A 10,196-nucleotide genomic window follows, 5' to 3' on the forward strand; every position below is an offset into this window, starting at 1 on the left:
ATAGGTATAAATCAGATCCAAGAACACATCAAAACAATCATTCACCACGATCAAGTAGGTTTCATCCCAGGGATGCAGGGATGGTTCAACATAAGAAAATCCATCAACGTAATCCACCATATAAACAAGCTGAAAAACAAAAATCACATGATCATCTCACTAGATGCTGAAAAAGCCTTTGACAAAATCCAACACCCCTTCATGATAAAGGTCTTGGAGAGATCTGGGATAACAGGGACATACTTAAACATAATAAAAGCTATATACAGTAAACCAACAGCCAACATCAAACTAAATGGACAGAAACTCAACGCAATTCCTCTAAAATCAGGAACAAAACAAGGCTGTCCACTCTCTCCATACCTTTTCAACATGGTACTTGAAGTGCTAGCTATTGCCATACGACAACAAAGGGGGATCAAGGGGATACAAATTGGGAAGGAAGAGGTCAAACTTTCACTGTTTGCAGACGATATGATAGTTTACATCAATGACCCAAAGAACTCTACCAGGGAACTCTTACAGCTGATTAACAACTTCAGCAAAGTGGCAGGCTACAAGATCAACTCAAGAAAATCAGTAGCCCTACTATATACAGATGATAAAAGGGCTGAAAGAGAAATCAGAGAAACATCACCCTTTACAATTGCCACAAACAACATAAAATACCTTGGGGTAATGCTAACCAAACAAGTGAAAGACCTGTATCGTAAGAACTTTGAATCTTTAAAGAAAGAAATTAAAGAAGCCCTCAGAAAATGGAAAGATCTCCCATGCTCTTGGATAGGTAGGATCAATGTAGTAAAAATGGCAATCCTGCCAAAAGCAATCTACAGATTCAATGCAATCCCCATTAAAATCCCAGCACAATTCTTCACAGACCTTGAAAGAACAATAATCAATTTTGTATGGAAAAACAAAAGACCCAGGATAGCCAAAACAACCCTGTTCAACAAGGCAACGTCCGGAGGCATCACCATCCCTGACCTCAAGCTCTATTATAGAGCTATAGTCCTGAAAACAGCTTGGTATTGGCACAAAAATAGACAGGTAGACCAATGGAATCGAATTGAAAATCCGGGTATTAACCCACACACATACGAACATCTGATCTTTGACAAAGAAGCTAAAAATATACAATGGAATAAAGAAAGCATCTTCAACAAATGGTGCTGGCATAATTGGAGACTGGCATGTAGAAGAATGCGGATCGATCCATGTTTATCGCCATGCACAAAACTTAAGTCCAAATGGATCAAAGACCTCAACATAAATCCAGCCACACTGAACCTCTTAGAAGAGAAAGTGGGTGGTACCCTTGAACAAATTGGTACAGGAGACAGCTTCCTGAACATAACACCAGTAGCACAGACAGTGAGATCAACAATTAATAAATGGGACCTACTGAAACTGAGAAGCTTCTGTAAGGCAAAGGACACAGTCAGCAAGACAAAAAGGCAGCCCACAGAATGGGAAAAAATATTCACTAATCCCACATCTGACAGAGGGTTGATCTCCAAAATTTACAAAGAACTCAAGAAGCAAGTCTCCAAAACAGCAAAGGACCCTATTAAAAAGTGGGCTGCAGAACTAAATAGAGAGTTTTCAATAGAGGAGTCTAAAATGGCTGAGAGGCACTTGAGAAAGTGCTCAACATCCTTAGCCATCAGGGAAATGCAAGTCAAAACAACTCTGAGATACCATCTCACTCCTGTCAGAATGGCTAAAATCAAAAACACCAATGACAATTTATGCTGGAGAGGATGTGGTGAAAGGGGAACACTCCTCCATTGCTGGTGGGAGTGCCAACTGGTTCAGCCATTTTGAAAATCAGTATGGAGATTCCTCAGAAACATGGGAATAAACCTACCACAAGACCCAGCAACTCCACTATTAGGCATATATCCAAAAGATGCCCATTCATACAACAAAGATGTCTGTTCCACTATGTTCATAGCAGCTTTATTTGTAATAGCCAGAACTTGGAAGCAACCTAGATGTCCCTCACCCGAAGAGTGGATAGAGAAAATGTGGTACATCTACACAATGGAGTACTATTCAGCAGAAAAAAATAATGGAATCATGAGATTCGCAGGCAAATGGATGACACTAGAAGAAACCATCCTGAGTGAGGTAACCCAGTCACAAAAAGAGAAACATGGCATGTACTCTCTCATATATGGATTTTAGACATAGATCTGGGGAGTGCCAGCCTACAATCCTATGGCCAGAGAGTCTGGGAAACAGAAACTTCATTTAGTGGCTGATCAAAGAAGAGGCAGACTCCCTTGGTTAAGTACTGAGCTGAACTCAAGAAAGCCAGTAACAGAGAGGGAGGACTGGTGATCAAAGGGATTAAGACTGGACTGGTTTAACCCCCAGAAACAGCTGACTAGACAAAGGTTAACTCTTGAAACCCAGGCATCAGCCTGGGAATCCAGCATGGGACTGATCAGTACCCCCCTGAATTTGGGTGTCAGTGAAGAGGCCTAGAGAATCTATTGAGCCTTGGGCAACAGATCACTACCCATCCCAAGTATACACACGGACTTTGGACTCCCATAGAACAATGTGAGGTGCACTCTCACCCTGAACTCTTGGGGAAGGGTCTAGGCCCTGCCCTATATGAAATGACAGACTATGGACACCCCCATGGAGGGCCTCACCCTCCCTGAGGGAATGAGGGGATGGGGGGGCTGGGGGGAGGGCACGGGAGGAGGGGAGGGAATGGGAGAGGGACCTGGAACTGACTTGTGAAGCAACCTCGTTTCTTATCTAAATTTAAACTGGAAAATAAAAAAAAAAAGAATAATAGGTATAGAAGAAGGTGAAGAAACCCAACTCAAAGGAGCAGAAAACACATTCAACAAAATCATAGAAAAAAGTTTTCATAACATAAAGAAACACATGCCAGTGAAGGTACAAGACTATTACATAACACCAAATAGAGTGGAACACACAAAAAGTCCCCTTGCCTCATAATAATCAATACCCCAAGCATACAGAATAAAAAAATACTTAGAGCTCCTAAGGGAAAAAGGCCAAATAACATATAAAGGCAAGCCTATCAGAATTACACCTGACTTCTCCATGGAAACACTGAAAGCCAGAAGGTCCTGGATAGATATTCTACTAACACTAAGAGACCACTGATGATGGCCCAGACTACTATACCCAGCAAAGCTTTCAATCAATATAGCTGGAGAAAAAAAGATATTCCATGACAAAAACCAGATTTAAACAATTCATAGTCACTACAGAAAGTTCCAACCCAAGGAAGTTAACTACAACCAGTAAAACATAGGCAATAGATAATCCCACTTTACCATCAGAAAAAAGGAGTGGAAATCCACATACGATTCCAACAACAACAATTCCAAAACAAACAAGAATGAGCAATCAAAGCTCATTAATATCCCTCAATATCAATGGCAGTAACTCCCCCATAAAAAGAAACAGTATAACAGAATGGATTCAAAAACATAGTCCATCCTTCTACTGCATACAAGAAACACACCTCAGCTTCAAAGACAGATGAACCCTCAGAGTTAAGGGTTGCGAAAAGATTTTCCAACAAAATGGGCCCAAGAAATAATCAGGGGTAGCAATCCTAATATCTAACAAATTAGACTTTAAAATAAATCAATCAAAAGAGATGAAGGAGGTCATTTCATAATCATCACAGGAGAAATCTATGCCCCAAATGCAAAGGCATCCACGTTTGTACAAGAAACATTACTGAAAGTCAAATGACATATAAAACCTCACACACTTATAGTGGGAGACTTCAACACCCTACTCTCAGCACAAGATAGGACCACCATACAGGAACTCAACAAAGAAATAAAGTGACCCCCAAAAACTCTGGTTTTAACAGACATCTATAGAATATTCAATCCAGAAAGAGAGGAGTAATGAACAAAGGGGTTAAGACCTGGCTGGTGACACCCACAGAGACAGCTGACCTGAACAAGGAGGAGCTCATGGACCCCAGACTGATGGCTGAGAGACTAGCATGGGACTGATCCAGTCCCCCTAAATTTGGGTGTCATTGAGGAGATCTCATTAATCTATGGGGCTTTAGGTAGTAGTATTTATCCCTGGCATATGAATGGAATTTGGGAGCCCATTCCACATCGAGGGATGCTCTCTCAGCCTGGACACATGGGGAGGGCTTAGGCCCTGCTCTGGGTGATACGTCAGACTTTGGAGATTCCCCCACAGAGGACCTCACCCTTCCTGGGGAGCAGAGTGGGGACTGGGTGGGATGTTGAGGGTGTTTGATGAGGGGTGGGGGAGGGAGCTGGGATTAACATATGAAGCAAGCTTGTTTCTAATTTAAATTAGAAAAAATGTAAAAAGAATAATGGAAATGAATATGATCAAAACACACTACATAAATTTATAAAATCCAACATGAGATTATACTAATAAAAACTGACTTTCAAGAGAAAAAAACATTTTTTCAAAACTGTACAAATTATGTGTTATCTTGTTTCCTAAACTCTTGGTATACAGAGGCAGGCAGATCTCTGTGAGTTCGAGGTCGGGCTGGACCGACAGCCTCCAAAACAATACAGAGAAACCCTGTCTCATAAAACCAAAAAAAAAAAAAACTCTTGGTATATAATGCATGTCCACACGGAAAACCTTCAAAAAGATATTTATAGCAACTGTATTAATGATTGCCAAAACTTGGAAGCCGTCAATATGCCCATCATAAGTGGAGGAATAAACTGGAAATCTAGAAAAAATATTATTCGGTGCTCAAATGTTTGAGATCTTAAACTACAAAAAGACCGGAAAGCTAAATAAAACAGTCTGAAAAAGCTATGTATTGGATGGTTTCAAATGTGTAAAATTCTACAATAGGCAGATCTACAGAGATGGTAAAAAGGTCAGTGGTTGCCAAGGGCTAGAATATTGCAGGTGTGTTATTATTTCCTGTGTGTGCGAGCACATGTGTGAAGGTCAGAGACAACGCTGGGAGTTGGTTCTTTCCCCCTTGTCTTGCTGGGGTTCAGACTCAACTGGGTAATCAGGTCTACATGCAAGCACCTGTACCACTGAGCCTTCCCACAAACCCATTTAAGCCAATCTGTGTTGTTTAATTGGAGATTTAAGACCATGTTGGAATTATTATTAAGCTGTCTTTGAATTAGAGACTGATGACCATTTACATTTAGGGTTTTTATTGAGACGTGTGTGTTAATTCCTGCAGTTGTGTTGTAGTAGTTTCCTGGTTGACTTTTCTTTCTCCCTTGTCTTTTTTTTTTTTTTTTTTTTTTTTTTTGGTTTTTTGAGACAGGGTTTCTCTCTGGCTTTGGAGGCTGTCCTGGAACTAGCTCTTATAGACCAGGCTGGCCTCGAACTCACAGAGATCCGCCTGCCTCTGCCTCCCAAGTGCTGGGATTAAAGGCGTGCACCACCAACGCCCGGCCTCTCCCTTGTCTTAAATGTTTGCTGGCCTACTGACTAAAATGTTTGATTCTTTCCTATTCCATGTACTTTTTCTTTTTTTGTTTTCTTTGTTGTTTTGAGACAGGGTTTCTCTGTGTAGCTCTGGCTGCCCTGGAACTAGCTGTGCAGACAAGGCTGGCCTAGAACTCAGAGATCCTCCTGGCTCTGCCTCCCAAGTGTGGGGATTTAAGGCGTGTTCCACCAATGCCTGGCTTTATGTTCATTTCTTCTTATGATTATTATTCTTGGCTTTTATAATTGTGACAGTCTTTCTCATCTGTACATTGTAATCTTTCAAGTATTTTTGTGGTGCTGACTTAAGAGATCAGGAATTGCTTAGTTTGTGCTTATCCTGGAGTCTGTTTAGTCCATCCATTTAAAATATAACACATAACATTGCTAGATATACAAACCTTGGCTTGCAGTTATTTACTCTTGAGGCAAGAAGCACATCATCCTGTACTTTCTTGGCCTTTACGCTTCTCCTGAGAGGTCTGATGAAATGCTGACAGGTTAGCCTTTGCAAGCAAAATGGTTTTTCTCTTGCAGTTTTTCATATTCCTTCTTTGGTCTAAATTCTTCGCAGGAAGAGATTTGTTTCTGGTCATAGGAGTTCTAGATGTTTCCTGATGACTATAACTTTCCCAAATGTGGGGAGGGAGTTTTCTGCTATAATAACATTGAATGTGTTTTGGGGGCATTGTTTGCTGTTTCCTGATACTTTTTCTCCTGCCTGATCTAGTGTGCTGTCCCCTGGATCCATATGGTTTGTTGGCCAATGGGTCAAATTTGTTTTGTTTGGTTTTCACTGAACTTTGTCATTTCCAGAGCATCTATGAGGAAAGAGAAGTGCTGAGTGGTTTGTAGAATCTCCCTTTGCTGAATCACTTATACAGGTTGTTAAATTTTTAATCCTAGTCTTGAGTTGTCATCCTTAAGCCTGTTTGAGTCTTCTTTTCAGCGTTGGTCATTTTTAAAACTGTTTTAATTCCTTAATATCTCAACCATTTCAATATCATTTGATTGGTTTTTGTTGACTGAACTTTAATAGCATCCATATTTGCCTTTATATTTCTGGTGTTTCTAGGCTGAAAATTTGTACATCTGTTGGGGTCTGTATCTTTTACATAGGAGTGGCAGTGGAAGACATTTCTTGAAGTCTCAGTCCCCATTGACACTAAGAGGAGAGAAAGCAAATATAGTTCAGAAGCTGCCCAGATAATTAAAAGCATAGAAAAATAAAAAACAAAAAACAACACTAGGTGTATCGATGCCTTTTAATACTAGCATTTTAGGGCAGAGACACGTGGGTCTCTATGAATTCAAGACCAGTCTGGTCTATATATGCAGCTCTAGGACAGCCAGTACTACATAGAGAGACCCTGTATCAAAAAAAGAAAGAAAGAAGCAAAGAAAGAGAGAAAGAAACACAACTAACTATGGCAAATGATGTCCCATGCCAAAGGCTCTGTGTTATATTATATAGGCATGGCAAATCCTGCAAAGCCGCTGAATTTCTACCACCTGTCTGTTGGACTTTGAAAGCATAAAAAGCAGCAGGGCCAAGTGATGTGGAAGTCCTGTGTATATGTCGATAAAGCACTGTTGGCCAATGAGGAAGCAAGATAGGTGGGACTAGGAGTCGAGCAGGACTCTGGGAAGGAGAAACACAGGGAGTCAAGATGTAACCGCCATAGGGGTAAGAAGCCCGGAAACTTTTCTTCGGTAAGAGAAATACTTAGATTGGCAATTATGGGGTAATTACTTAAGTCAGAGATAGCCAGTATGAAACAAGCAAGGCCAACAGCTTCATAATTAATACAGCGTCTTGTGTGTTATTTGGGGACTACAACATGGCAGAGCCCAGGCGACTGGCAGGGGTAAAACCAAAGCAGCTGGCAAGGAAATGTCATCTCTTTACTACAGCCAAGGAAGACTTGTTGGCAGGTCGGGACACAGACACTTAAGTGTTCAATCATGCATGGCATGTAAATCTCAGTCCCAGCTATAAGGGTCCTCCTTGTCCCTCTGTGGTGGAGCCCACTTTTCTCCCACATAGACTCAGGTGCATGAATCAGTACCCAGCCATGAGCAGTTCTCTGGACCCACTGATTCTCAGAGTGGTTGTAGGCAGAAGTTTCTGTCCCACAAGTCGCTCCCAAAGAAACCACACAGAGGCTTAATATTAATTATAAATATTTGGTCAATAGCTGAGACTTGTTCCTAGCTGCTAACTCTTACATTTCTGTTAACCCATATTTTTATCTAGGCTTTGCCATGGGGCTTGGTACCTTTTCTCAGTACAGTATCCATCTTGCTTCTCTCTGCACCTGCTCCCTACTCATTTGACTGTGTCCTCCTTCTTCCTAGCATTCTCTGTTTGGCTCTCCCCCTAACCTTATCTTACCCAACTGTTGTTGGCCAGCCGGTTTCTTTATTAAACCAGTCACAGTGACATATTCACATAGTGTATGGAATAATCCACAGGTGGTCACTTGGTTGCTGGAAAAAGAAAACCTTTAAGGCTTGTGGATATAAAAACACAGTGGCTACTGCTCTCGTTGCAGGTGAAATTTAACCCAATCCTAAAATGACTCACCACCATGGTACCATGAATAAGTTTGTGTAGGGGTTCTTTACCCAGCATCAGTTTGGTGTGTAAATATCAGATTTCCCATTTTAAGCTGTGTTGTAGGTTTTCTTTAGATCTCTATTTTGTAAGTGTGGGTATTTTGTTTGCATGGATGTCTCTGTACCTTGTGCATTCAGTGCCCTCAGAAGCCAGAAGAGGGCATTGCATCCCATGAAACTGGAGTGAAAGGCAATTGTGAATCACCACATGGGTGCTGGGGCCCAAGCGCAGTGAGACCAGTCTCTAAAGGAAAGCTTAATCCTCAAATTAATGTGGATTTGGAGATAGAGCCGTTGGCAGATCCTCACAATCAGATCATAAGTGTAAAACAATGTGGGCATTAATAACTTTTGGAAGTAAGAGAGACAGGAAGTGGTGAGCTTGACTGGTCACATATGATTCCTTCCCCCTTTCTTATCCATGGTGAGATGCACCAAGACTGTGCTCATCAGATGCTGCCTTTCTGCTTTTTAACAGCCCAGCCTCCGGAACTATGTGCTAGGTAAATTTGTATTTTTGTAAATTACCTGATCTGGGGTATTTTGCTGTAGCAACAGAAAATGCACTAAGACAGATGATTAACTGTACAATTGTTATGTTGCCGTCAGCTTTGTGTCTTAGTTCAAAATATGAAAATCAGTTTGTCTTAGTCATTCAAAGAAGTGGACTAAGTCCGACATTCATTTTTGTCTCTCAACTTAAATACTAATAAATGGCCTTCAGCTGTAAATGCACGTATTGAATTTATAAATATTTTCCTTTGCAGAGTCAGTTTGTCTTAGTCATTCAAAGAAGTGGACTAAGTCCGACATTCATTTTTGTCTCTCAACTTAAATACTAATAAATGGCCTTCAGCTGTAAATGCACGTATTGAATTTATAAATATTTTCCTTTGCAGAGAGCAAAAATCTAAGAAGCTGAGAATACTTGAGACAAACACAACATAAACAAAATGTTTATTTAATTTTATCTGTATGTGTGTATGCTTGAGTGAATGTTCCTATAACAGATGTGTTCTGGAGCCTGCAGGGTTAGAGCTCCAGAACTAAAGATAAAGGCATTGCAGACTTCCCATTGGGTGCTAAGAACTATACCCAGGTCATGTGCAAAAGCAGTAAGCAGACTTAATGGATGAACCATCTCTTCAGTCCCTTACTCATTTTTTTAAGAATTATTTCTTTATTATGTATACTGTTCTACCTGAATATTTGCCTGTGCACCAGAATAGGGCATCAGATCTCATTTTAGATGGCTGTGAGCCACTATGTGGTTCCTGGGGTTTGAACTCAGGACCTCTGGAAAAGCATTTATGCTCTTAGCATCTAAGCCATCTCTCCAGTCCCCCACCCTACTCATTTTTTAAAAGTTTAGCTCAGTAGATGTTTGTAGGTAAATTCTGCTATATAACCACCAAATTCATGATTTAGAACATTTTTTAATCAAACAAATTCTACTCATTCCCCCATCTTTACCCTGTGGAAACAGTGATCCAACCCTGCTATTTGATTCTTCTAGGATTTCATAAGACAGAATACAATAAATATCATTGTATTATTTACAATAATACAATATGTACAATTTATATCCATAGTATAGTATGTATTAGCACTTGGTTCTTTTTTATTGTTCATTCCATTGTGTGGGATATTACCAACTAGGTAATATTTAAATTGTTTCTAATCTATTTTCTATTGTGAAATTTTTTGAATCAAATTTATATAAATACATTCTTTTCTCTCTCTTGGGTAAGTTCTTACAGTTGAAATTATTGATCTGTATCCAACTCTTCAACATACTGATGAACTATTTTCAGAGTGAATCATTTTGCACTCTCGAAATAACGTGTGTGAGTTTTAGTTGTTCCGTATCCTTGCCAGTGCTTGGTGTTGTGAATCTTGGTTCTTTTAAACATTCGGGGGTATGTGTGGTTACATTTTTTGGTGAATGATAGCGAATGATGAGACCTGTGCTCTCAGCATTTGGCTTTGGTAACAGTGTTGTCCGCAGTCATTAAAGGTTGAGTACAAGCTTTGTACCTAGTCCACCTCCTTTACTGGGTTTGCTGTTTCTCCACACATTAAAAGATTAGTGGTGAGTTCTAGTG

Source organism: Mesocricetus auratus, unplaced genomic scaffold (genome assembly GCF_017639785.1).
Source record: "Mesocricetus auratus isolate SY011 unplaced genomic scaffold, BCM_Maur_2.0 Super-Scaffold_15014, whole genome shotgun sequence".
Classification (NCBI taxonomy): Eukaryota; Metazoa; Chordata; class Mammalia; order Rodentia; family Cricetidae; genus Mesocricetus; species Mesocricetus auratus.